We start from the raw sequence: 25,744 nt of genomic DNA on the forward strand, positions 1-25,744 counted from the left end.
TCTTTTCTTGTATGAAGTTTCAAAATTCTTTGCCCACAACTTGTCTTCTGTAATAAATATCTTGTCTAAACTTTAACTTCTATTTCATTTATAGATGGTATCTATGTAGAAAGTGTTCCTTTAAGGAGTGGTATGGACGGAATTATGTCCCCCCCCCATTCTTATGTTTATGTCCTAACCCCTAGTGTGATGGTGTTTAGAGATAAGTTTTTTTGGAAATACCTAGGTTTAGAGGAGGTCATGAAGGTGGGGCCCTCATGATGGGATGAGTGCCCTTTTAAGAAGAACTAGAGAGAGAGAGAGAGAGAGCTCTCAGGCGTTGAGGAAAGTCCTATGAACACACAATGAGAAGGCAGCCAGCCATCTGGAAGCTAGGAAGAGAGCTCTCACCAGAACCTGACCATGTTAGCACCCTGATCTCAGACTTCTGGCCTCCAGAACGGTAAGCAAATACATTTCTGTTGCTTAAGCCACCCAATCTGTGGTATTTTGTTTTGTCAGCTTGAGCTAAAACAAGGGAGTCTTAAAATGTGATTGTTATTAAACGTTACTTAGGATTGTTTTTACAAGATTTTATTTATTTGAGAGAGAGCAAGAGCGTGAGTATGAGCAGGGGGAGGGGCAGGGAGAGGGGGAGGAGCATGGGGAGAACCCCATAGAGGCTCAATCCCAGGACCCTGAGATCATGTCCTGAGCTAAAGGCAGATGCTTAACTGACTGAGCCACCCAGGTGCCCAAACATTACTCAAGATTATTACTATAAAATACAATAAAGTCTTTTATTTTTATTTTTATTTTTTTAAAATATTTTATTTATTTATTTGAGAGAGAGACAGTGAGAGAGAGCATGAGCGAGGAGAAGGTCAGAGAGAGAAGCAGACTCCCCATGGAGCTGGGAACCCGATGCGGGACTCGATCCCCGGAATCCAGGATCATGACCTGAGCCGAAGGCAGTCGTCCAACCAACTGAGCCACCCAGGTGTCCCACAATAAAGTCTTTTAGAAGAGTTTTGTGATCTTGTACTTGACTCTTGTCTTCAACTCCCTTTCTCCTGGCATCCTTCCTTTCCCTCCCCTTGACTGCTGGCTTGGGGAAGAGGTTTTCTTCCCAGTCTTAGTAAAATACTTTTTTCTGCTCCCAGGCTCTGGCTACTGTTACAATGTCCCCTTTTGTATCCTTCCTTTTTCTGCTTGAGGATTTATTTTTTCTTAATTATATTTTTCTTCCAGGTAGTTTACTTTAAGGATAATATTAAAAATGAACAAGTGGTTTGCCAATGCCTTGGGCCCTACCCTCTGTCAATAAGTAAATCACCATCCTAGATTTCCCATTACACTTAAATAGAATATTTGGAAGAAGAGAATGCGTGTTTCTTATTTTTATTTTGTAAGGGTTTCATGAATATCTTAATCTCATAATTTTGTATTTCATATTTAACAGGTTATCAATTGTCACATGATCTTGGGCAAGTTAATTGATCTCTTTGAGTCCATCATTCCTCATTCCTAACATGGAAAAATGATAACAGCTGCTATATTTGTTCACAAGAATGTCAGACTCAGATGGAATAATATAAATGGAATTTGTACAAGTGTTGGTTGTTACATTGTTAGTTGGGAAATATCTGCTTGTATTTAATTCAGTCAGACTGGTCACATAGTTGATATACTGCACCCAAGTAGAAGGGCTAGTTTCATCTTGGGTGCCTATTTGTATTTGGGATTATTTCTTGATCAATTTGTGCAAAATAAGTTTGGCTTATTTTAATAGTATGAATGAGGCATAGGCAGTAAGTGACTGTAGTACAAACCTATGTGTTAGTGCTCTCATAATCTTTAAGGATACATTAGGAACTTGGAATTATCAAATTTTTTTGACAATTAATTTTTATTTTTAAGATTTTATTTTGGATATAGAGTGTGAGAGAAGTGCATGCACGGGAGAGGGACCGAGGCAGAGGGAGAGAGAGAATCTGAAGCAGACTTCCTTCTGAACACAGAGACCTGATCTACGGACCCTGAGATAATGCCCTGAGTCAAAATCAGGAGTTGGATGCTTAACTGACTGGTCTACCCAGGTGCCCAACAATATGCTTTCTTTTCATGTTCTACAAATGCTTTGCTTGAGAGAGAACGTAGGTATATTTTGTAGAGAGTAAAGCTAGTCATCTTTCCTTTTTTTTATAAGCAGTAAAACTTCAAGTGTGTTAATGAAGGAAATGGAATACTTTTCCTGTTTAAAAATCTAATTGAAGGCCTTAATTCTATACTCTCTCCATGAAGTGTGTGTGTAGGTGAGGCTAGGTACCCAATGTGAGCATGCAAGAAGAGTGAGAGGAAGAGAAAAAGAATCAAAACATGTAAAGGAGACACTGGGATATTTACACTGTTCTCAGTTGTGAAATTAAAGGCCCCCAGAAATTTTACCTTTTTTTTCCCTTCAAACTCCCACTTGATAAATCCAGAGTTTTTTCTAAGAAATTTATGGTAGTCTTAGACTGAAGTCATTTTGGAGTTCCCTCCCATTTTAATAGAAATATATAGGCAAAACTCAAGTTGGCTGTTTCATCCTGTTTTTCACAGAAATTGTTACAGTTGTTGTATGCCTAAATGGTGGGACTGATATTTGTGTCAACAGAGATCTACATTCAACAGAATAAAGTTCTGGGGGAAGAAATGTGACACTGCTTTGGAAACAGGAAAAATATTAATAGACTATAAGTATCTGAAGAGTGGCAGTAATAGGAAACATAAAAAATTAACTGTATTTGATGTATAATATAGCAGATGAAGAAGTGTGATTGGTCTACTTATATTGAGACATTATGTTGCAAAACTCATTTTTGTTGAGATGTCTGTGGTTTTTCATTCACTAACATAAGTGATTTTCATATTGCCAAATTTTTCATACAAAAGAATAAAACGAAAATCTCATTGGCTTTACACCTAGGTTACTTGCCAGTTTTAATCTATGGCAATATCTAGGTCTCAGTTTAGCAAAAGAATCGTTAAGTGTTTAAAAATGCAAACCTTTACTCCTATCCCTATCTAAATATGTGATTTGACCATATACTTACACACCTATATTTCTTAAACATTTATCAGACTTCGAGTGGCAGTAGGAGGTGTTCTTAATCTAAACTGAGTTTTTTTGAGGCAGAGAGTATAAAATGGTTTGTTGGTTGTCAATGACAGTATTTACAGTTCCCTGTATGGCAGACATTTCTTTCATTTATTGAGATAGGATTAACTTCGTTTCCTGTCTGGTTTTGGACCCTGGGATAGCTCAAAACTGTGGGATATGTAATTTGAGAGGCAAATTAGTCTGAGCATGCAAAAAATCTTAGTTGCTTCTTACTCTCTAATAAAATGGTGGTGGTGTGGCAAACACAGAAGCAGTACTTTTATCATCTGTACCAAGTAATAGCAGTCAGTTTAGAAAAGAGTGTGGAAAGAGAGGTTAAAAAATATGTAAAAAACCTATTGTAATTAAAAAACAAAACCAAACCAGCATCTTTCCCTGTAACTATACCTCTCAACTTCAGTCATTAACCTTATCATCAGTCTGGCATAGTACGGAGAAAGAAAAAAAAAAAATCCTCCATGATTTTCAAGTGCGTTTGTTTCACTGGAGACTTCTGTGTTTTTCCTGATAGAAAAAGAGGGATGGAGAGACTGAAATTTCTGGATACAATGTATCAAAGCATAAAAACGTTTCATAAATGAATTTTTAAACTGGGCTGTGATTTTTCTTCATGCACACCTTAATGTCTGACTTCTGAAAGACATTCAGACATAATATTAGGTAATAATTAACCATTAATGAACATTTTTGGAGCCCTCTACAAATGCCTTTACGGTGGATCGATTTCCACAGCGGTTTTTCCAAGTGACGTATCTTCCTCCTACTTAACCATCTGTAAAGACAGAGCATGGAAATCTTCTGCCTTTTCTGTGTGGGCAGATGGGACGGCCGCGTGGAGTGAGAAAACACCGGTTCCACTTTGTGTTCCACAGCCTGATAACCTGAGGGAGGTCTGGCCTCTCGAAACTTCCGGAGGTTCATTTAAAACATCAAGATAATAACCATCCCATTATGCAACTCCACGGACTGATAACCTGAGCTCACAAACGTAGCTCTCTCTGCAGACCGTAAATGGGATGCAAACGTGAGCCAAGGGCTCCGAGTTCCAAGCAGCTGCATCCCTGTTCCAGCACCGAGGTCCCCAAAAAGCGGGGGGAAAAATGTCAACCCGGTGAGGTCACTCCCTTAGGCCAGGGCCCTAAAATTCTGCACCTGGAGGCGGTGCTCGGCGAAGCCTCCAGAACCTCACTTGGCACAATGGCGCCCTTAGGCTCTTTGGTCACCCAAGCCGCGGAATTTTTAGTAGTTGTCCTTAATCATGGGAGCGTTTTCTTCCAGTGCTCCCTCAGACACCTCGCCAAGCCTCGCCTCTCCTAGCCTCGCCCAGAGGAACATACCCGTATCCACTATTACTCCACGCTCCCCCTCACGCACGGCTCGCGCGGAGGTGGGGATGGAGGAGTGGCTTGGCTTTTATGGGCCTCGCCAGCCAATGAACGTACCGCCTTTCTTCCGGTCGGAGAGCTGGCCAATCCGAGCAGGCCGCTGTAATCTTCGGCTCTGCTCGGCTCTTTTCGCTGATGCGGGAGCTTGGGGGCCGCCGCCGCTAGAGAGACGCTTTCCTTTTTTATTTTTTTTTTTCCATGTGTTCACTTCCGGGTCCGGCGCCGATCCGGATGCCCGAGGCAGAAGGATGTTTGACCTCCGGATAAGCGAGGCGCCGCTGTGCATTCATTCCCGGCTGCATCGGTGGCGACAGCAGCGGCCCGGGCGGCGACTCTCCGGCCAGAGGCGGCGGTAGGAGGCACCGGCAGTAGTGCAGAGAGCGAGCCCGAGCCGAGCGGCGTTCCCTCCCTCGCTCGTTCCTTCCCCCCCTACCTCGCTCGCTCCCTCCCTGCGTGGCTCGCTTTCCTCCTCCGGTCGCCGGCGGGTGTGATGTGCCGCCGCGGCTGCCCCCGCCGCCGCTGACTGACGGAGCAGGGGGCGCCGCCCGCGCCCGGGACCGACCCCGCAGCTCGCGGCCGCGCCTCTGAGGTAAAGCCCCCTCCGCGGTGGCGCGCGGCCGGCCGGCCCCGGCCCCGCGGCAGCCTCAACGCGGCCGCGGCTCCCTCCTTCCCGGGTGGGGCTGGGTGGGCTGGGGTCCCGGGCTGGGGTGAGGCGGGGGCGGCGCGGCAGGCGGGGGGCCGCGGAGGAGGAGGTGGAGGAGGAGGAGGGGTGGGCGAGGACCCCGGCGGGCCGGCGGCGCGGAGAGAGGACGGGAGGGGCCGCGGCCCGGGGGGGTGAGGGCGCCGAGGGCTGGGCGGCTGGGGAGGGGGCCGCGGGCGGCGGGCCGGGCGGGTGCAGAAGTTGCCGAGCGGTGCTGCGCGAGTGGGGACGCGGGGAAGGTGGGCGAGCCGGGAGAAGGCGGGGGCTTCTGCGGGGAGGGGTTTTTGAGGTCGGGAGCGCAGCCCTGGGGCTCCTGATTGTGTCCAGACAATTACGCTCGGAGTGGGGGTTTGGGTCGGAGGGAGGGAGGCATCTGGCTGCTGGAAGAAGGTGTCAGGGGTCAACATTCATTTCAGGGGGAAACTTCCCACTGGGGTGTCTGTTGGGGGTGTGGGGGGGCTGGGATTTACCTATTTGTTAGAGCTTTTGACTTAGCTTAAAACTTAACCAAGGCATTCGTCGAGGGAAACACATTTTCTCTGCTGGCTACTGTTAAGGTGCTGGTTTGTTTGTTTATCCCACATGCAGGGGAAGTGACACACCGAAGCGTCGGTGCTCTTGGTCCACAGCTACCACATTGCTTTTCCGTGGGGCGGTGATGGAGATGTGTGTGTGCTCCTGGGGTGGGGGTAGTTAGGCCTGTATTAGGATCATTCTAGTTTTCCGAAGGAAGGAGGAAAAGTTAATGGGTGGGAGAGAGAGAGAGAGAGTGTGTGTGTGTGTGTATGTGCGCGAGTGTGTGGGAGATGGCTACTGTTGCTACACTGTGCGAATTAGTTGTAACTCTGTTGTAATGAGTACGGAGGCTGGCCAATAAGTGACCCCTTTTTAACCTTTTGTGTTAAAACGTGGACTTTAATTGGAAAATGAAAAACCTTCTGATTTTTAATAGGTTAAGAAAATAAGTCAATATTTATTTCTTGTGCAGTTACTAGTGAATGGCATTTGCTCACAGTAAGAGATGTTCAACTACATCTGAGTTGGAATACTTTTTAAAATTAAAAAAAAATTTAATTTTTAAACCCACGGATATATTTTTGAGGAATATTTGCTTTCCCTGTAAATAAAAAGTGGAGGAAAAATAATACAAATTATAAGAATGAGTTAGGGTTACAAAGATAGGAGGCCAGTTTAAGAAACCATTTTCCTCCAAAAATCAAATACAGTTGGTGACATTCTTCATAACTTTTTTCGGGGTAGGGTGGAGGATTCTGCTTAGTGTATTTCATAACTCTTACCATACTTTGTCCTGTCTATATTCTGAGCTAAGATAAAGTATCCTTTGTATATATTAGCCCTTTTTATTGCATGTAAGGTAAAAATCACATTAATTGGCATTAAAAGGAGGTATTACCAAATAAATTGCATGGCTTTGACATAGATTCTCTGGAATGTACAGACACTTCGGCTTCCAGAGAGCTTGCAGTTCTGCATATGCATCAGTTATTAACACTTCTATTAGAATGGGGACAGAAAGGTTAATGTTAATATTGATATATATGAGACTTTTTTGGGGGAATCTTAGAAAATGATAATCTTCAGTGGTGATTTATTGTGTTCACTTACCTCTTCTGCCACTCATCAACTCAGAAGTTAATGCATTATGTAATTATTGACATTGTCTTTGTTAGATTTACAAAGTGATAACTCTTACCAAAATATTCAACACATGGTATTCATTTATTCCTTCAAATAAAAAGGCAGGAATTAAAATCAAGGAGTAGTTCAGTTCAACCTGGACTTTTACCATCAGCAAACGAACTTTACTCTGGTGAGGATGGAAGAGTGGTTAGAATATGAAAATGACTCAGACCCAGTAGCCGTCTTAAGGGGGAGCAGCAGACATGCACGGAAATGATGGCAACACAAAACACCTGTGGGATTTATTGGAGGTGAATGGAAGCATGGGGGCTGTGTGTGTGTGTGTGAGTGTGTGTGAGAGAGAGATACTAATTTTTAACTGGGGAGTTATGAATGACTTTAGATCTGGTAACAATCCATTTGGGCATTAAAATATTTGAATGGGCAAAACGGGGTGTGTGGGGGGGATAGTTTTTGGGCAGAGGCGTGTTGGTTGGGTATTATGGGCTTGTTGAACTGCACATGAGGCTGCTGTGCTGGGAGGTCTTTGTGGGAGAGGAAACTATGAAAATAGGTGGAGATTGGGCCGTGGAAGTCCAGAATGCCTTGTATTTAAAACTGAGTCAGTTTGAGGTATAAAGGTCCAAATGTCCAGATTTTATGCTTCTAGGAAGTAGGTAGGCAAATAAGGATAGTAAGTTCAAGGAAACAAACTGTAACAGAATAATCAACGTGTTATCATTTATGCTGATGGAGGAAAGCAGAGAAGTATATAATCTACAACACCATACCTGGCTTTGTCATATTTCTGTACTTGAATTTGAATATGGGTGTGTCTAGTAATTGGTGGTATATGAAATGAATCCAGGCTGTAACAAGGAGCCTCTGGAAGAAATGGGAAGCTCTCTGTTTATTTCTCTGTCCCCTCTGTAATCTTCTCTGTACTGGCAATAGGCTCTTTTTTCTGGTGTATTTTATTGATTCAGAGTTTCTCACAAGGGAACAAGTGGTTCTTTAAGTTTTAGAGGGTTCCCTAAAAGAATATTTCAAAACTAAATTGAGGGAAAGCTGCAATATTAAACAACACAAAACACAGGCCATTATATAGTTGTATTATTCTGAATGCATTTGAAGGTGAGATTTGCTATGGATAAAGTGAAATATAAGGAATCCACATACAGGGAGAATTGGCCATGACAGTGGGATGGTAAAATGGGAGGTGTTCATGGTTCCAGATAATATGTATAAGGTTTTTAGTTATCTTAAATATTAAATGACCCTTACAGAATTTTACCCCAAACTTTATATCCTTATCAAAGAAATACTTAGAAAAATACCACCCTTAACAATAATAGTGTTTATGTCTATGTAGTAGACTCACCTTTTTGGGAAGGTTTTTGATGGGTTTTACTAACTGTTCCTTTTAGATGTCCAAAAAGGATATATATACATCTATGTATGATATATATACATACACACATACATATGATATATACATATATATGGTATATATACATATATACACACACATATATGTGGTATACATAAACTGAATTTGTGAACCCAAGCATAACTGAATTATCATGAACCTTCCATTTAAAACACTAATATTTATTAAAATTTATTAACTGCCGGCTTTGTAAGGGACCAAGATGATACTGTCAAGACAACTTTTTTTTTGTTATATGGTGTATAATCTTTGCTTTTGACAATAGGAAACAGTCAACTAGAGTTTAAGCAACCTTTTAAAGATACAGCACAGTGCTTATTTAAGTCGTTTTTTTTTCCTGATTTCAGAGTCTTAAACCAACAAATACCTGTTTTTTCCCTAATCTTCCATCCTCTTCCTTTTTTGTGTTTTCTTGAGAGGTTGGCACTTAGTGGTACTGATTAGTATTGTTAGTATATGTTGGGGTGTTGGTTCTTCAAGATGGAACTTTTTTGGAAATGGCAATTTTGGGGGTATCTGTAGTTTTTTAGTTGTAGAGACTGCATAGGAATGGACAGTGTGTTTCTAGTGACTAAAGCTAACTCAGGGTATCCTTTTGTGATGATGTTCTATAAGACAGAACCATATTTGGGATTCTTAATAGGTAGAAATCAAGTGTGTATTATCTATGAGTGTAAAGTGACTTGGGAAGATGCTCTGCATTACTCAGAAAATAAGGAATGAGAGAGAGATATAAGGAGAGATAAGTTTTATACACATTTTTCAAGGTGCTATTAGCCATGTTTTTTCTAGCTCCCTTCTCAGAGCTGGGATTTAGAACCATAAATGTTTCCTAAACCATAGAGTTTCTTCCAATTATGGGACCTTAGGAAGGTGTGTAGTGATTTGTTCTTAAACTATAGTAAGTGATTGGTTATATTCTCACTTACCACTCCTTGCCTATCATCTTTGTTGTAAGAAAGAATTCTTAACAATGAGCCTGCAGTGTTTATGTATTTGGTAGAGAAGACACACACTTTGGTCATTTTCTTGACTAATAATAGATCACACAGTTATAATTTAATTTAATGAAAGTCTGTAGCTGAATTATATCCACATATGCCTAAATCACATCCACATTTTTTATAGCTTGCACTGGAAGTAAGTAAAATCTCATGAAACTCTTTTTCTTTTTCTTTCTTTCTTTCTTTTTTCTTTTTCTTTCTTTCTTTTTTTTTTTTTTTTGGTTACTCTTTTTCTTAAGATATTCATGAGTTGGGTGCCTGGGTGGCTCAGTGTGTTAAGCCTCTGCCTTCAGCCCAGGTCGTGGTCTCAGGGTCCTAAGATCAAGTCCTGCATCAGGTTCTCTGCTCAGCAGGGAGCCTGCTTCTCCCCCATCTCTCTCTGCCTATTTGTGATCTCTCTCTGTCAAATAAATAAAATCTTAAAAAAAAATTTAAAAGATACCTATGAGTTGTCAGAAGGTTGATTGGTGGGCAGAATAAGCAAAGACTCTTGGGAACACCTGTTTGAGGAGACTGTGTTTTAACTCACCTGTTCAACCCACTCAAAAAATTGATATTCTTCATTCATTTACTGCTTGATGCCTATGTGGTATTAAATGGCAGTAGACTATTCTCTAGTTTGTTTTTCAATTTTTAATCCCACTAGTTATTTTATACTTAGCAAGAATTATTTGTGTTTACCCTCAACAAATCGTTGATGGCACTTGTACTTAATGTTGTAATTATAGTTTAATGAAACATTATTTAGTGAAGTATAGAGGCAAAAAGTTATTTGTATAAGAACCTCTGGCTCCTTTGAAAACAGGTGAATAGCTAAAATAATTATAGTTAAAATAGGTGTGGGTGAGAAGACTTTAAACCATGAGGGGAACCCTCATTAAACCCTAAAAATCTAAAACGATTCTGCAATGATTGTGCCTAAGTTTTGTAAGAAGTCCATCCATATTTAAAAAACAGAAACTGGAAATCACAGGTGATGTACAATAGGTGTGGTTTTTGCAAGAAAGAAGAGAAAGAAGAGATTGGTCTGTAGACCAATCATACTGTCTTGGGAATGTACATTTTTTTTATGTTTTAGTTGCAAGAAAATGTTCAAGATATGTGGACTTTTTCATGACCTCATTTCATGTCTTTTTATTTTTCTTTAAGTTTTTAAAAATTTATTTGAGAGAGCGAGGGAGAGAAAGAGAGTGAGTGTGAGAGAGCAGGGGGAGGGCAGAGGGTGAGGGAGAGAGAAAATCTCAAGCAGACTCAGTGCTGAGCACAGAGCCCAACTCGGGCTCAGTGTTACAGCCCCGAGATCATAACCTGAGCCGAAACCAGGAGTCAGAGGCTTAACTGACTGACCCACCCAGGCACCCCATGATTCCCCTTTCTAAGTTAGTTATCTTAGAAACTCTTGGTTAATTATATATTAAAGAGAGTATCTGCTTCTAAAATACCATCTATTTTATACCCTTACAGATTGATTTAATAGCATCCTCTTATAAAAAAGAAATAAATTCTGGTATTTCTGCTATATTCATTAATACCTTAGGGTGAATTATTTAATTATCTAGTCAGGTGATAAACCTGTGGTTTTCACATATTTTCCTATGTGGTCCTTGATCTGATTTTGTGTTCTACCTTTCAGCTTTTATATAGAGAGGAGCCGCCTTAGAATCCCAGCATCTCCTCAACCAGCGTAGGGACTACTGGAGTGAATTGGTAGAGGAAATTGCCCCTTGGAAGAGGAAATGCCATACGCTTGATGTGTACCAGGAGCGGTTGAGCTTGGTTCAAAGCATGCTGGTCTAGCAGCTTACAGGAGCTGCCCTTCTGTCTTGCCTAGCTGAGCTCAAGTGTGAAGGAAAACTTGCAGGTTATAGGAAAGGAGGTCCAGGTTGGGGAGGGAGAGATGGATAGGTTTTGCTATTTATCTTGGTGTCTCTGCATCTTAATGCTGAAATGCAGTAGTTTCCGGTATGGAACAGTGAAGTATTGAGGTAGGGCTAGTTTTTCAGAGCTTTGGTCTGCCTCTGATTTTTTTGGCTCTGCTCTCCTCTTTGTGTTGGACTCATCCTCAGGCTGGTAGCAAGATCACATCTAGACAGACATGCATTGGCCAGGAAATGTTTTGCACAAGCTTACCAGCATACTTTTCCTTTCATGTTTTATTGACCAGAATTAGGTCATGTGTATTTCCTAACCAGTCATGACAAGGGGAATAGGGTTATCATGGTTGATTTCTGTTAATCAGGATACATCCCCTGCCGTTGGGGATGGGGTCACGGTTTCCTGAGTTACATTGTGGAGGGAGGATATTTTAAAAAACTGTGGGAAGGAAGAATATGGGGGGGGGGGAAGAATATGGGGAAAATGGATGTTAGAGAGGCAATCAATAGTGACCACTACATCTGCTTGTTTTGAGAATGAAAATAAATAATGCATATAAATGCACTTTGAACTTTAAAGGGTTGTACAGATGTAGTAGATGAAAGATTAGAAAGCTGCTTCTGTTTTACACTCTTAAATATGCTCAGGGATGAATATTTTAGGAGCTTAAAACAATGTTTTTTTATTGACTATCTTTGCATCAATAAAAGCAGTTATTCAAGTTGTAAGATTATATCTTTTTTCCATGAAACTCATAAAGCCATTATAACTTAAAATTAAAAATTCGTACCTGTAAACTTACTTGAATGTTTTTCTGAGTTGTTGCCCTCCCTCCTTTCCAAAAATTGTGCATGCCTTTGATCTCATCAGATATCTTTCTTCTTCTCACTTAGAGGACGATAAGTGAGTTGAGGAAATGGGAATTTGTCAGTCAGAGGAAGGGTTTATTTTGAATCATGGGATCCTAGTGAGATAGGAAAGGATAATTTTTACCTATCTTGAGAAGCAAAAAATTGGTGGGGGAATGGGGAGACAGGGGAGAATCACAGAATTTTGGAATTGAAATAAAACAAATCATGGGAAGGTTGAGTGAAATTTTCACAGCACACTCTTGGTGGGTGGACTCTCCTTTCCTAATTGCTACTATGGTGCTCTTTCTGACCCAAGAGATAGGAGGCCCTAAAGTTTTGTCTGCTTCACAGTTTTGCTTGGGACCATGAGGTAGTTCTGTAAAGCAGTCAGCCAACTGTCGTTAGTACAGGTACGTATTTCCAGGGTTTGGAAAATTTTAGCTAGAGATTGTTTTTTTTGTTTCTTTGTTTTTTTTTTTTAAGTCAAATAAACTGACACATTTTTTAATCTTCCCTCAAGCACAGCAACACACAGACAGACAAGTAACCTCAAACCTGGCCTGTTTAAATGAAAATGCAGAAGCAGAATGAGTGCTTGGAACAATTTATGTATGTTCAAATTCAAGAAAGTTGTTATATTAAAGATTTTTGTACCTGTAGTGTATGTAAAAAAATGCATGTGTGTGTGTGTATTACACATATACATTGAGATACATGCATATATATATATGTGTGTGTGTGTGTGTGTGTATGTGTATAACACACACACAGGATTTTAATTGTTGCAATTCTTCTCATTGTCATTGTGGCACTGGTATATATACAGAGTAGATCTGTCTATCCTCTGCAAGGGTATTTATGTTAATGACAGTTATTTGTAAGTAGCAAGATTCGTGGTGATTTTTATTTTTACACTTTTTCTTCTTCTCTATATTGTTTGGATCTTCTGCTATAATTAATCATTATTATTTACCATCAAGAAAAATAGTAAAGTTTTTTTTTTTTTTTAAGGAGGAAGAAAAGAAGAGAATCCTGGAGTAGGATGTTTTTACCAACTTAGATTTTAACATACTTCTGCTTTTGTTTGTATATTACCTTGGGTAAAGTATGCCTGGAATGCAGAGCTGCTTTGTAATTGTCTTTACTTTTAGAATTTTACTTTTTAAAACTATTTGCCTTAAAATTTTAAGTTGAAATTGGCCATATAATACCTTTTGATACAAGTGTACTGTATGAAAGTACTGGACTTCTGAGTATTTAATAGTTCTCTTTGTGTTACCTATTTTTAAGACTTGTGTGTTTTTGACTTCAGGTGGTAAACTTGGCAGTGTATTAGAGGCCACTGTATTAGAGTCAAAGTCATAGTCAGAGTTTCCTTTAGTAAAAAGGGAAGTGAAAATGTTTTTTTCCCTCACAGTCAGTCTGTGTCATGTCTATTTTTTCTGTTTTTGTGAAATACTTATTTTATATTCCAGCAATGAATACTTTCAGATGGCAGGCAAATACAGTAGGTAATGTTATAGGTAAAGAAGAGGGAAAATTCCTGGTATTCTTCTAGTTTTATGGTATTCAAATGTGTGGCTACAAGACCTTTTAATAAAATCCTGATTTGAAGTGCAAACATAACCTAGTATTGTTTTGGAGGTGAAACTAGTAGATGTCAGTCGTTGGTGACATTTTCAGAAACTGGTATTTGCAGTTGCATATTTTTAAGGTATTATTTTATATTCTTTTGTTCTAGAGATCTGAAAATAATGTGAATCAAAAAAAGTATACATCTTAAAGATGTGAAATCTTGTAATACCAATTTTCATTTAAAAAATGGTAGATGAGTGCTGTGACGTGTGTAAATCTGGCGATTCACAGACCTGTACCCCTGGGGATAAAAATATATGTTTATAAAAAATAAGAAATTATTAAAAAAAAACATATTATATATTAAAAAAAAAAAAACACTGAACATCAGTGTTCAGGTGAGCTTCCCTGTGTAATACCAGTAATTATCTATGTAACACCAGTAATATCATCAGGTTGGTAACACTTATACAAGTTAGTGTAAGAAGAATTAACTACATGCATATGATTCCACTGGGAAAGGATACTGGAAACTCAAGGCTTGGTTTCCACTGGACTTCAACCCATGCATTTTTTCCCTTTGTTGATTTTAATTTTTATCTTTTTACTATAATAAACTGTAATCATGAGTATAGTAAAAAAAAAATGGTAGATGATGTACTGAGTTCTTTTTTCTGTCATACGAATGTGAGCATATTGTAGCTCATATTCTTTTGTACATTTGAGTTCTGAAAGTAGTTTATAGTTCATGAAATATCCAAATGTAGTCAGCTCTTTAGAATCATTCCTTTGGGTGTGGGTATTTTCTGATAATCTGTTACAGGTTGATAACAGTATGTGTCATATGTATGTTTATTGTATGTTCCACTGTTGATACACATTTTAGTTGCCAAGTACTGATGAAGTTGTTTGTGAAGACTGAATGAAAAATAAAATCCTGAGGATTGGGAATGAGAATGTGAGATAAATCAAAATGTCTTTTATTATAAGCACTTGTTTGAAATCTTCTAATTCAAGATTAGTAAATTTTTTTCTGTGATGGAGTAAATGAGAACAAAAAGGGGTAGTTTTAAAGATAAAGTCAGCTACCACTGACTAGAAATAAGAGAAGAGTGTTTGGGGCACCTGGTGACTCAGTGGGTTAAGCCTCTGCCTTCGGCTCAGGTCATGATCTCAGGCTCCTGGGATTGAGCCCCGCATGGGGCTCTCTGTTTAGCAGGGAGCCTGCTTCCACCCCTCTCTCTGTCTGCCTCTCTGCCTACTTGTGATCTCTATCTCTCTCTCTCTGTCAAATAAATAAATAAAATCTTTAAAAAAAAAAAAAAAAAGAGAAAAGTGTTTGTGAGGAGGGCTGTGTATCCCGGTGGTTCTCAGCCCTGACTTCACATTAACATTTTTTGGGGACCTTAAAAAACATGATGGGTAAAGGGATTCTACCCCTGATAATTGATATTTGAATCTGGGGGTGGGGTGCTGATATATTTTAGGGTTATTGTAAGTGATTCCAGTGTGTTGAAATGTCTGATTTCTTCTCTTTCCCCTTTTACATGTCTCTTAGCTCTTAACTTTCAAGTTCTCTTTTTAATTGAGATAAGGGTGTCAAAGTGAGACAAGAAATGTATAGGAAACATTTGCAAGAGGACCAGGTTTACAAAGTGACTTCTCTTAATAGTTTCGTACCCAGAATCCTTAGTGAAGCCACTATATTCATTGGTTATTAGCAGTTTTTGCTACATACAGCCCCCAAATTAGAGGATTGTTGAAGTTTTGAATATTTGTTAAAGGGAAGTTTATCAAGAATAAATTAAAGCATCGTCTCAGATGCCTCTGAGAATCTTAAGAAACCTAAGTGATAAAAACAGTTGTATCTTTAAAGTATAAGAAGACAAGAATTGTTGCTAATCAAAAGTTTATTAGTCATAGCTTATATTTATCATATTTATAATATCACTGTATTGTATTTTCCTGGAACATAAGGTTGAAAGAGGCATTAATAGTTTAGTATAACTGCATGCGTACTGCTTTACTCTTTTTTATACCATCGTCAATGAGAAATATCTTTGTTTTCCCCTAAGTGGAAATAATTTACTTCAGTTATAGTACATTGTGTAATATAGTATGTTGTCTATGACTTATTTAGTCAGTGTTTGTATACATGTAGATGTACTATGATAAAAGGATTTTGTGGTTTTTGTATCTTGTCATTTATGATAGTCAGCGTCCTCTTTTGTGCCATATTTGGTGTAACTTCCTAGGTCACAAACACCCCTACCAGTTACAGCCTGTAGTGGTACAATGAGAACAGGCCTTTTTTTTTTTTTTTTAAAGATTTTATTTATTTGACAGACAGAGATCACAAGTAGGCATAGAGGCAGGCAGAGAGAGAAGCAGGCTCCCTGCTGAGCAGAGAGCCTGATGATGCGATGATGCGGGGCTCAATCCCAGCACCCTGGGATCAAGACCGAGCTGAAGGCAGAGGCCCCAACCCACTGAGCCACCGAGGTGCCCCGACAGACCATTTTATGATGAGTTTAATATGTTAAATTCCATTCAAGGAACATTGATTGGTGGCAAAATTGGGTTTTGCAGTTCCTCTGTAAATTTCAAGGGTTAGACTTTTGTAAACTGCCCTAGAAGGACAATTTGTGGTAAAGAAATTTTAAAGTGGATGGAGTTGTAGAGGACATGTTCTTTGTGAACCTGGAGAAGACTTTTAGAATTATTTTGTGTTCACCAAAATTCCACAAGAAAATCACATGATTATAAGGCTTCCAGTAACACTTTGTACACACAGTGACTGAGCAATGGGTACTGTTTCCTTATCAACAATTTTAACATCCATAATGCTCTGGAAACCAAAAATATTTTCTTGTATGTTTGGCATAAATTGATTTTTTCATAAAACTTATGTTGAACTGTTGTGTCTTTATTTCATAGATTTGTTGGTTTCACTGCAGAAATAGTAAATTTGATTATAATGTCCTTTTCCAGACTTCTGTGTGTCATCACAACCTTTTTACAAGTTATGTGGTACATACACACTATATCACCTGTCAGAAATCCCCTAAAATTCAGGATTCCAGAACATGCTTGGCTGTAAGAACTTTGGAAAGGGACCTGTGGAAACTGCATTAATTTGCTTCTACTTCTTGTTTCTTCATTGAAACTACTTAGCATCTTATTCCTCTGAAATGGAGTTTCACTAAGATGCTAGTAAATTCCTAGTGCTTTTTTTCTCTTGTAAATACATACATACCAAGAGGCACTTTATTTTAATCTGTGTTTGTTTAACAGTTGTTGAAAGCTTTTCTGTTTTTTTGGCACTAAGTTATTAACCCTGGTCCTGTGGGCCCCAGTGTGGTCCCAGGAGCATTGTGTAATTAGGATGCTCGGGATGGAAAATGTTTTGGGTAGCTGGTGTAGCCGAGTATTCATCACACACTCTGTTTAGTCCTTGGGGTTATATAATTTTACCTCTGCACATGGTAACTTCATACCAAAGCACCTGCAGGCAGTGCTCTTGGCTTCCTTTTTCATTACAGAAAGAAGCAGGGGTGTGGTTGTAATGCCTCTGTTTTAGTTTCCTTAAACTTCCTTAATTTGTTTTTAAGACTTCACTGCAAAGATCTATATACTTAACTGGCTCCCCCCCCACCATCTTTTCTGTTTTTTTCTTTTCTCTCCTTTTCTTTATTACTCCACCCTCCCCTCCTTTGAAATCATATTTCTTAACAAGATAAGTTCAGGATTATGTATGGTATTCTGAATCAGGAAAAAATGCCCTGCTGGTGCGAAAGGTGACAAATAAATCTGCATATTTTGGAATTTCCCTGAAGAGGACCTTATTATAGGGAAATGAATATTGTACTGCTTATTAGTGTTCTGTGTACGTGGTCTTTTGCTTTGTTTCCCTCCCTAAACACTGAGGGGGTGATGGGGTGGTGAGCACAGTTGTGCATGCTTTTTCCGTTGTGTTTTTGAATTTACCAAGATGGTAAGTATTTTACAGTGTAGTTACTAATGGAAGATTTCGAGCTTACATAGGTTATGTGCATTTGCTGTGTGTTCGGAAAGTGCTGTAATTCTCTTGTACATATCATACTTTACATTATTGTTTGTTTATGCTGTGTGATGTCAGGGATTGAGTGTCTGTGTGCCATTTCATTTCCTGTATTTGGCACATGATAGGCCTCTCGTGATTACTTGTTTGTTGAATGAATGGATTAATCATTTCATCTTTTTTATTAGGGAGAATTAACATGGAAGAACCTTGATTAAATACCTCCTGAGGCACTGTGCTCATTCCAAACCAATTTAGTGGGCATCTTCATTGTTGTATGAGGTATCTCACACAAATAAATTGGCCCTACTTTAAATATCCTAATAAACACAAGGATCTGATACAGCTACTTAGGCTTAAAAGTAGAGAAATACTTTATAGAAAGGTTTTCTTTTTTTAAATGGTAAGAGTTGAAATTAAAGGCATTTATGGGCTAGCCAGAAAATTTAAAGGAAGTATTCAATTTTTGGAACATTTCACTTAATTATGATTTTGTCGCAAGGTTTTTTTTTTATATTAGATAAAGTTTTTTTCTTTTTCCTGTTTTTACATTTTTGCACACTAAAGTTCACTCCCCCCTGCTATCAGTGCACAGAACAATTCCGTTAGGTCCAAATATTGCCCTCCTTCTGCCCCTTTGTAGTAAACCCCTTCTCCCCCTCCCAGCCCCTAGCAACCCCTGATCTTTTCTCAGTTTCTGTACGTTTGCCTTTTTCAGAATAGCATATTAATGGAACTGTGTGGTATGTGGGCTTTTGAATCTAGCTCCTTTCCCTTTGCATAGGGTATTTGAGATTCAGTCACGGTGAAGCATGTGTCAGTCATTTCTTTTTGCTTCTGAGCACTGTTCCATTATATGGATGTACCTGGGCATGTTTATCCATTAACCATTTGAAGCATTTGTTTCCAGTTTTTGGCAGTTAGGAATAAAGCTGCCCTGAACATTTTTGTGTGCAGTTTTTTTTTTTTTTCTTTTTGGTGAATTGAAAATTTCATTTGACTTGTTAAGTTCCTAGGATTGGAATTATTGGTCATATGATAAGTGTATGTTTAACTTTATGAGAAGCTGCCAAACTTTTCCTGAGCAGCTGTATACCGTTTTGTAGTTACACCAGTAATGTTGAAGAGTTCTAGTAATAAGCAGTTCCTGAACTTTAAATCTCCTGTATTGAATTACTTTTTAATAATAGCTTGTTAATTTGATTGCATATCAAAACACCATAGCAATAATATTTAGCCTGAACATAATATTTTCATTGCTGTAGACCTTTATCAGATAGATAGTGATTTAGGGGAACCTCAGTTTTTAGGGAATGCAATCTTCATGATGTTTTGGAGCTTTTCTTTCTAGCTTAGATGAGCCAGCCCTGATCTCTGTAAGAAAAACCAGGCCTGAGGCACCTGGGTGGTATAGTCGGTTAAGCTTCTGACTCTTGGTTTTGGTTTAGGCCCTGATCTCAGGGTTGTGAGATCGATACCCATATCGGTTGGGTTCTGCACTCAGCGTGGAGTTGGCTTGAGACTCTCCCTTTCTCTCTGCCCCTTCGCCATACTTTCTGTCTCTCAAATAAATAAATCTTTCAAAAAAAAAAAAAAAAAGGAAGAAAAGAAAAGAAAAACTAGGCCTTAACCCTGGTGCCATATGGGACTTAAAGTGTCTTTCAATTCTGTGTCTCTGTCTTCTGGCTACAGCACTTATTTGTAGAAAGATTCCTGTGGTTTGGTCCAGGCAGAAAGAAATCCTTAGTCTGGAGAAGTGATAGTTTAAGCTTTTCTATCACTTGTTGCACATTTCATTATAGAATTTTGTAGAAATTAACTTGGTTATCTATGATTTATTGTCAGTTACAATATTAAGTTCTTTCTATGATGAGAATTGACAAGATTGGCTTCCTAAGTAAAATTATCCAACGTTGATACTATTTTTTTGTTAAAGATTTTATTTACTTGTCAAAGAGAAAGAGAGAGAAAGAGAGAGAGAGCAGCAGGGGGAGGGGTAGAAAAAGCAGGCTCCCCACTGAGCAAGGACCCCCCCCCCCAATGTGGGGCTCAATCCCAGAAACCTAGGATCATGACCTGAGCTGACACTTAACCGCCTGAGCCAGCCAGGTGTCCCTCAGACGTCGATACTCTTGAGTGAACCTTTTAATTTTGTGACCTTTGCCTACACTCGATGATTATATATATTTTTACAAATTTAGAAATTAGCACTGTAGTTAAAAAGAAAAATAGAATTTCATAAGGAGAACTATGTATGAAGCAGCTACTGACTTTTCTGAAGTACTTTTTCATTTATCTGGTTTTATCAGTCAATGACCTGTTAGATAAATTAGAAGACTGAATTTATACTAAAGTTTTTTATTTTAGTATTTTTTTTTAAGTGATTACTCAGTGTTTTCTAAACATGTTCAGATCTGCTGAGTCAGGGTTCTCATTCTGCACATCAGTTACAAAGTGTCCTGTGATGCATAGATTGTCAGAATTTATCAAGGTGTATAAGGTTGTCTTTGTTTTCTGTCACATTTTTACTAGTCACTTCAGTTGTTCCTGCTATGTTTGATTTTCTAATAATAAACTTACTAGAATTATTTTAAGATTAAAGTAAAATATAGTTTAAGGGCTCTTTTTGTTTAATTAGCAAAATATTCATTTTGTGACCTCTTTTAGTACATTCATTTTTTTCCTTCTGGTTCATTGCTACGTTTTGGAGATTAGAGACTACAGTATAAATGACCTTTGATTCGTGAGGTGTTACCCCACTTTGAGCTGTAAATTGCCTGTCTGTCCATACCTTTTTCTTTTCTTCTTTCCTTGAAAAAGACATGATCTTATAAATTAACATTCCTAAACTTCTTTTTTTTTTTTAAAGATTTTATTTATTTATTTGACAGAGAGAGATCACAAGTAGATGGAGAGGCAGGCAGAGAGAGAGAGAGAGGGGGAAGCAGGCTCCCTGCTGAGCAGAGAGCCCGATGCGGGACTCGATCCCAGGACCCTGAGATCATGACCTGAGCCGAAGGCAGCGGCTTAACCCACTGAGCCACCCAGGCGCCCCACATTCCTAAACTTCTAAGAGGTAGATTGTCTGTTCACTCATTCATTCATTTGCTCATTTATTCAACAAACATTAAATAAATGTCTGCTCTGTATTATGTGTTATAATAGATAATGGGGAGGTAGAGTTCAATAAACTATTCCTCCCCTTCAGGACATCAGATAAAATAAATGGGCTATCTTAAGTTTGAGAAGTAAAAGCTTTGTGTCTTGTCTTTCCTGTAAATTGGCTGTAAAATGTAGAGGTTTCATTAGGTTCACTTTTTTTTTTTTTCCCTCCATCAGGAAGCTCAAAGGTTATCTTTTTTTTTTTTTTTTGTGACGTTAACAGCAAGTGATACTTACCTACTTCCATTATAGGAGTTGCATAATGATGATACTTGAATTCTGTCATTTCTTATTAGACGGGAATATGTTTAAAGAGAGGAAATTCCCCTCATCAATTAGGGTTGATCCTCATTATTAACAGACTCTATATTTGCAGATTTCTGTACTTGCTGAAATTTATTTGTAGCCTCCAGATCAACATTCTTGGTGCTTTCCCAGGCACTCATGATATGTACATGCACATGTGCAGAGTGGCAAAAAATTTGAATTATCCAACATGCATGTTCCCACCCCAAACTGAACAAGGTGATGCTCTGCCTTTTTGTTTTGTTTTTTTTGGGGGGCCTATATAATGCCATTTGGGGGGTGATTTTGCTGTTTAAAATGACCCCCAAATGTAGTATGCAAGTGCTTCCTAGTGTTCCCTATACTCAAAAAACCTGTGTGATATGCTTTCTTGAGAAAATGTGTGTTACATGGGCTTATTTCAGGTGTGAATTTTAATGCTGTTGGCTCCGAGTTCAATGTTAATGACTCAACAAGATGTATTAAAATAAAGCATCTTTACACAGAAACATTCGTGAACAAGGTTGTATATTAATCGTTTGCTGACAATGTTGTGACCAGAGGCTTGCAGGAACTGAACCCTTTATCTTCCCTAGGAGCATGGGTCCATTGTTCTTGTTTCAGAATTTGCTGCAGCTTTATAGAACATAACTCCTGGGAACCAACTGTTTTTAGTTTTGCTTGGATACAGAAGGATATCCTTTTTAATCGATTTAAAAAGTATACTGTTGTGCCATGGGATTCATGAAGTAGATAGACTTAAAAGGGCATGGTGAGACCTGTTCTGGGACAAGTTCATTGCTATATCCCCAGACCCTTGGATTGTGGTTGGTACAGGGTAGATATTCAGTAAGTATTTGTTGAATGCAAGTGAGTCTTCTCAAAACAGAACATGACTTTTCCTTGACGGCTTGGAGTTTAAATTTAATACTGTTCCTATGATTGGGATTTGCAACCGTGTTTGCAATTTTACAGTGAGGTGACCTGCTCATAGAGATTGATCTTGTGAATTTTTCATTTATAGAAATTTACTGTGACCTCTACTTGATTTTTCATTCCCATGATGCTTAAAGGGGCAGGAGATGAGGGTATTTTATGCTTCTCTGACTGCACATGTAATAAATGTTTAGGGGGCTGGATATTTTCAAATTAAACTTCCTTCCTGTTCCAACCATTGAGACTCCTTAGCTATGATAAGGGGTATGTATTACCAATAAGAGTATAAGTTCATCTGTGAAAATGAAGAGAGGAGGCACAAAAGATATTTTGAAGATCTATGATATAGTCATATCCTAGTTACTAGAAAAGAGTCACAACTAGATAGTTAGAAAATTTACTGAATTAGATATTCAGTAATGTTTATGTATATTAAGAAAATTTAGACTTTAATAAAATTTCTCTTTAAAATTTGACTCATTTAAAACTGATTATAACCTAGCATGGTTTGATACTCCTGTGCTGTTACATATTTATTACAGCTTTCAAACTTAGAAATCTTCTCTGACCGTACATAGAAATCTGTTTATCACAACCTGTAAAGATGTATTTTCCATTGTGACCCGTGGATACATCATACACATTGATAAAAAGAACAAAAACAAAATCTCACTGAACAAAACTATCTTTATGACCTTTGTGTATTCCATTTTCTTTTCTTTTTTTTTTTTTTTTTTTTTTAAAGGTTATTTATTTATTTATTTGACAGAGAGAAATCACAAGTACACTGAGAGGCAGGCAGAGAGAGAGAGAAGGAAGCAGGCTCCCTGCTGAGCAGAGAGCCTGATGCGGGACTCGATCCCAGGACCCTGAGATCATGACCTGAGCCGAAGGCAGCGGCTTAACCCACTGAGCCACCCAGGCGCCCCCATTTTCTTTTCTGTATAATACTATTTCATTTAAAAAAGTGCTGCTCAGGACTTCTTATATTAGTTGAACAACCCACTGATTTAGGGTTATGATCCACACTTTGCGAAACCCTGTTCTAATAGAACTGGGGGCAATTTTTAGACTAGAGTTTCCTGGATCTTGAGAGGAATATACAGGGGGCATCACTGAAGTCAGGTTTCAAAACTGTAGTGTTGATGATAGTTACTAAATGTTTTCTGAGACAAAATAAGTTTCTGTAGTATGTAATTACAGAAATTAATCTCCATTTTTGACATTACAGTTAATGATTTAGCTTTTAAAAATAAGTGTTTAGTCTTTTCTTAGACAACCACAGTTGAGCTCATGCCAGAAACCAGTAACTGGGACACTTGCTGCTAATAGAAGCATGTGATGTGCCGGTAGCCATCACATCACAAATATCCTTACTCATTTAAATTTCGGAGAAGCCTGCAGACATGTATTGTAATGTAGTTTTTAGAGACTGAATAAGGCATTTGAAATGCTGAATGGGTCATTACATATACTAAATGTGGACTTTTTCATTTAAGTTATAAAGCATTGAGAAATCAATGCTGTGACAAGTAACATGAAAAACAATTAATTTTAAAATTTCCATTATTTCTAATTTTGTATTTGCAAAAACACTGACAGACATGTTGAACATGAAAAGATGACCACAAGAAATTTTCATACTTAATATTACAGATACATGGAACAATTCTATATGTATTACAGCAATATTTTTAATAAGCATTTTAAAAAATTTAGAACGGCTCATTAATATTTGAAAGCTTTTGCTAGCTCTGGGTGTTTTTTTATGAGGTAGAACATACTATACTGACATGTTCTCAGACTACTTACTCTGTTTTATGTGGTTGCAATCTAAAGAAGGCCAGTTGGCTCTGTAATGTATTAAATTACTGGCCCATGAAGATTAGAGAATCTGATTTTCTATTTTATGTTTTGAAGATTCATCATTGATCATCAAATTAGGAGTATGCCAGTGGCCTACATTTCTGTTCATCTAATCAGATTATGTGTGATGTTTTCTGTATTTAGCAGGTCTTTTTTTTTTTTTTTTTAAATCTTTCTTAGTGGATGTTACAGCAAAATTGTATTTGTTCTTAAAAGCAAAACAATTGATTATTTGTATTTGTGTATCAGTTCTTGAGGATAATTTTAAAATACATCCCTTTAATAAATTATATCTTTTAAATGTAAGTATTTAAGTCAGTGTGCTGAAAATAGTGGCAGAATCAAACATAATTTGTAAATATTTTGCTAGTGTTTATGCACATTCATGTAGCTTTATGCATGTTAACTAAATTCTTTCCATTCTTTTTTTTTTTTTTTAAAGAATTTATTTATTTATTTGACAGAGATCACAAGTCGGCAGAGAGGCAGGCAGAGAGAGGAGGAAGCAGGCTCCTTGCTGAGCAGAGAGCCTAACGCGGGACTTGATCCCAGGACCCTGGGATCATGACCTGAGCCGAAGGCAGTGGCTTAACCCACTGAGCCACCTAGGCGCCCCAAATTCTTGTCCATTCTTTTGGTTATAGATAGTTTAGGGTTTCAGTTAAAAGGGTAATATCTTTTAAATAAAAGTTAAAATACCCTTAGGCAAAAAATAATATCCTTAGGCCATATGGATCATTATTTAATTTGCCTTATCAGAAGGTGTATGCTAGGCATATTTGTATGATACTTGTTCTCTCAGTAGTTTTTATTTCTCTGGATGCCAGATTTTTAAGTTTTTATGTTGTGTTTTTCCATTTTCTTCCTTGTAGTGTTTAAATTTAAAACTTCTGAGAGACATGTTTTTTTACTAGTATTACTGTATCTGTAGGTATAATAGTACTATGATTATTTGTGGGTTTTTAGCAACTGGGGTGACTTTAATGGACATTCTGAATCTTGTATCTGCTTATATTTCTGTTTTTGCTTGACTATTAGAAATCAGAAAAATAAATTTATTAAGTATGGGTACTGAACTATGTGGTATCCATTTTGTATTTAGTATTATGTAGTTATATTTCTAGCATGACCTAGCTGCTTGCCTGATTTCCTAACTTGAAAATTTTCTCAGTTGGTTTGTACTGTGTGTATTGTAAACTGCCCTAAATACTTTTTTCTAACAAGGCTGGCTTTTAAATAGAGATGTTAGTTTTTAGGATAGATTGTTTCTAAAAATGCATCTATAATTTAGTGAGAAAATGATATACTATTCAGTCGTTCTTAACTTTTTTAGGGTCATATAATCTTACAATCTGTTGAAAGTTATGGATTCTGTCTTAAGAAAATGCTCAGAAGGTCCAGGGATTTCAGGTTAAGAGTTCCAGTACTAGTGGACTCTATTTTCATTCAAAGTAAAAGTAAACCAAACCAAAACAAAAAATGATTTGTATAGGCACTTACTACTTTACTTTTCAATAACTTGAAATATTCTTGCTAGGTTTTGACAGTATTTTTAAGTTATATTAGGACTAAGTCTATTTATTCATGTTAGAATTAATATTTTTATTAAATTAATGACTGCATGCTAGAATATTAAAATAAGAGAAAGATGTATAAATAATAGTGTCTTCCTCATATCTCTAATATTTGAATTTTTTAGTAGATAAAACCACTTTTTTTAACCCTTGAGGAAGAATTAAAAGCCTATCATTTTAATGCTTTAAATGTTTTTTTAATGCTTTAAATGCATTTTAGTATTTTAAATGCTTT

At 37.9% G+C, this 25,744-nt stretch overlaps 1 protein-coding gene across 6 annotated transcripts in view; it reads left to right on the top strand.

Moving 5' to 3' along the window:
- Window positions 1-5,022: 5,022 nt before the first annotated feature.
- CSNK1G3 (casein kinase 1 gamma 3) overlaps window positions 5,023-25,744 on the top strand; it is a 112,886-nt gene continuing 92,164 nt past the window's right edge. For all 6 annotated transcript variants that reach the window (XM_032335489.1, XM_032335492.1, XM_032335491.1 and 3 more), the window contains exon 1: window positions 5,023-5,119. The gene's annotated coding sequence lies outside the window, so the exon portion shown is untranslated. The remainder of the gene's footprint in view (window positions 5,120-25,744) is intronic.

This window comes from Mustela erminea, chromosome 3, assembly GCF_009829155.1.
Source record: "Mustela erminea isolate mMusErm1 chromosome 3, mMusErm1.Pri, whole genome shotgun sequence".
Taxonomy (NCBI): domain Eukaryota; kingdom Metazoa; phylum Chordata; class Mammalia; order Carnivora; family Mustelidae; genus Mustela; species Mustela erminea.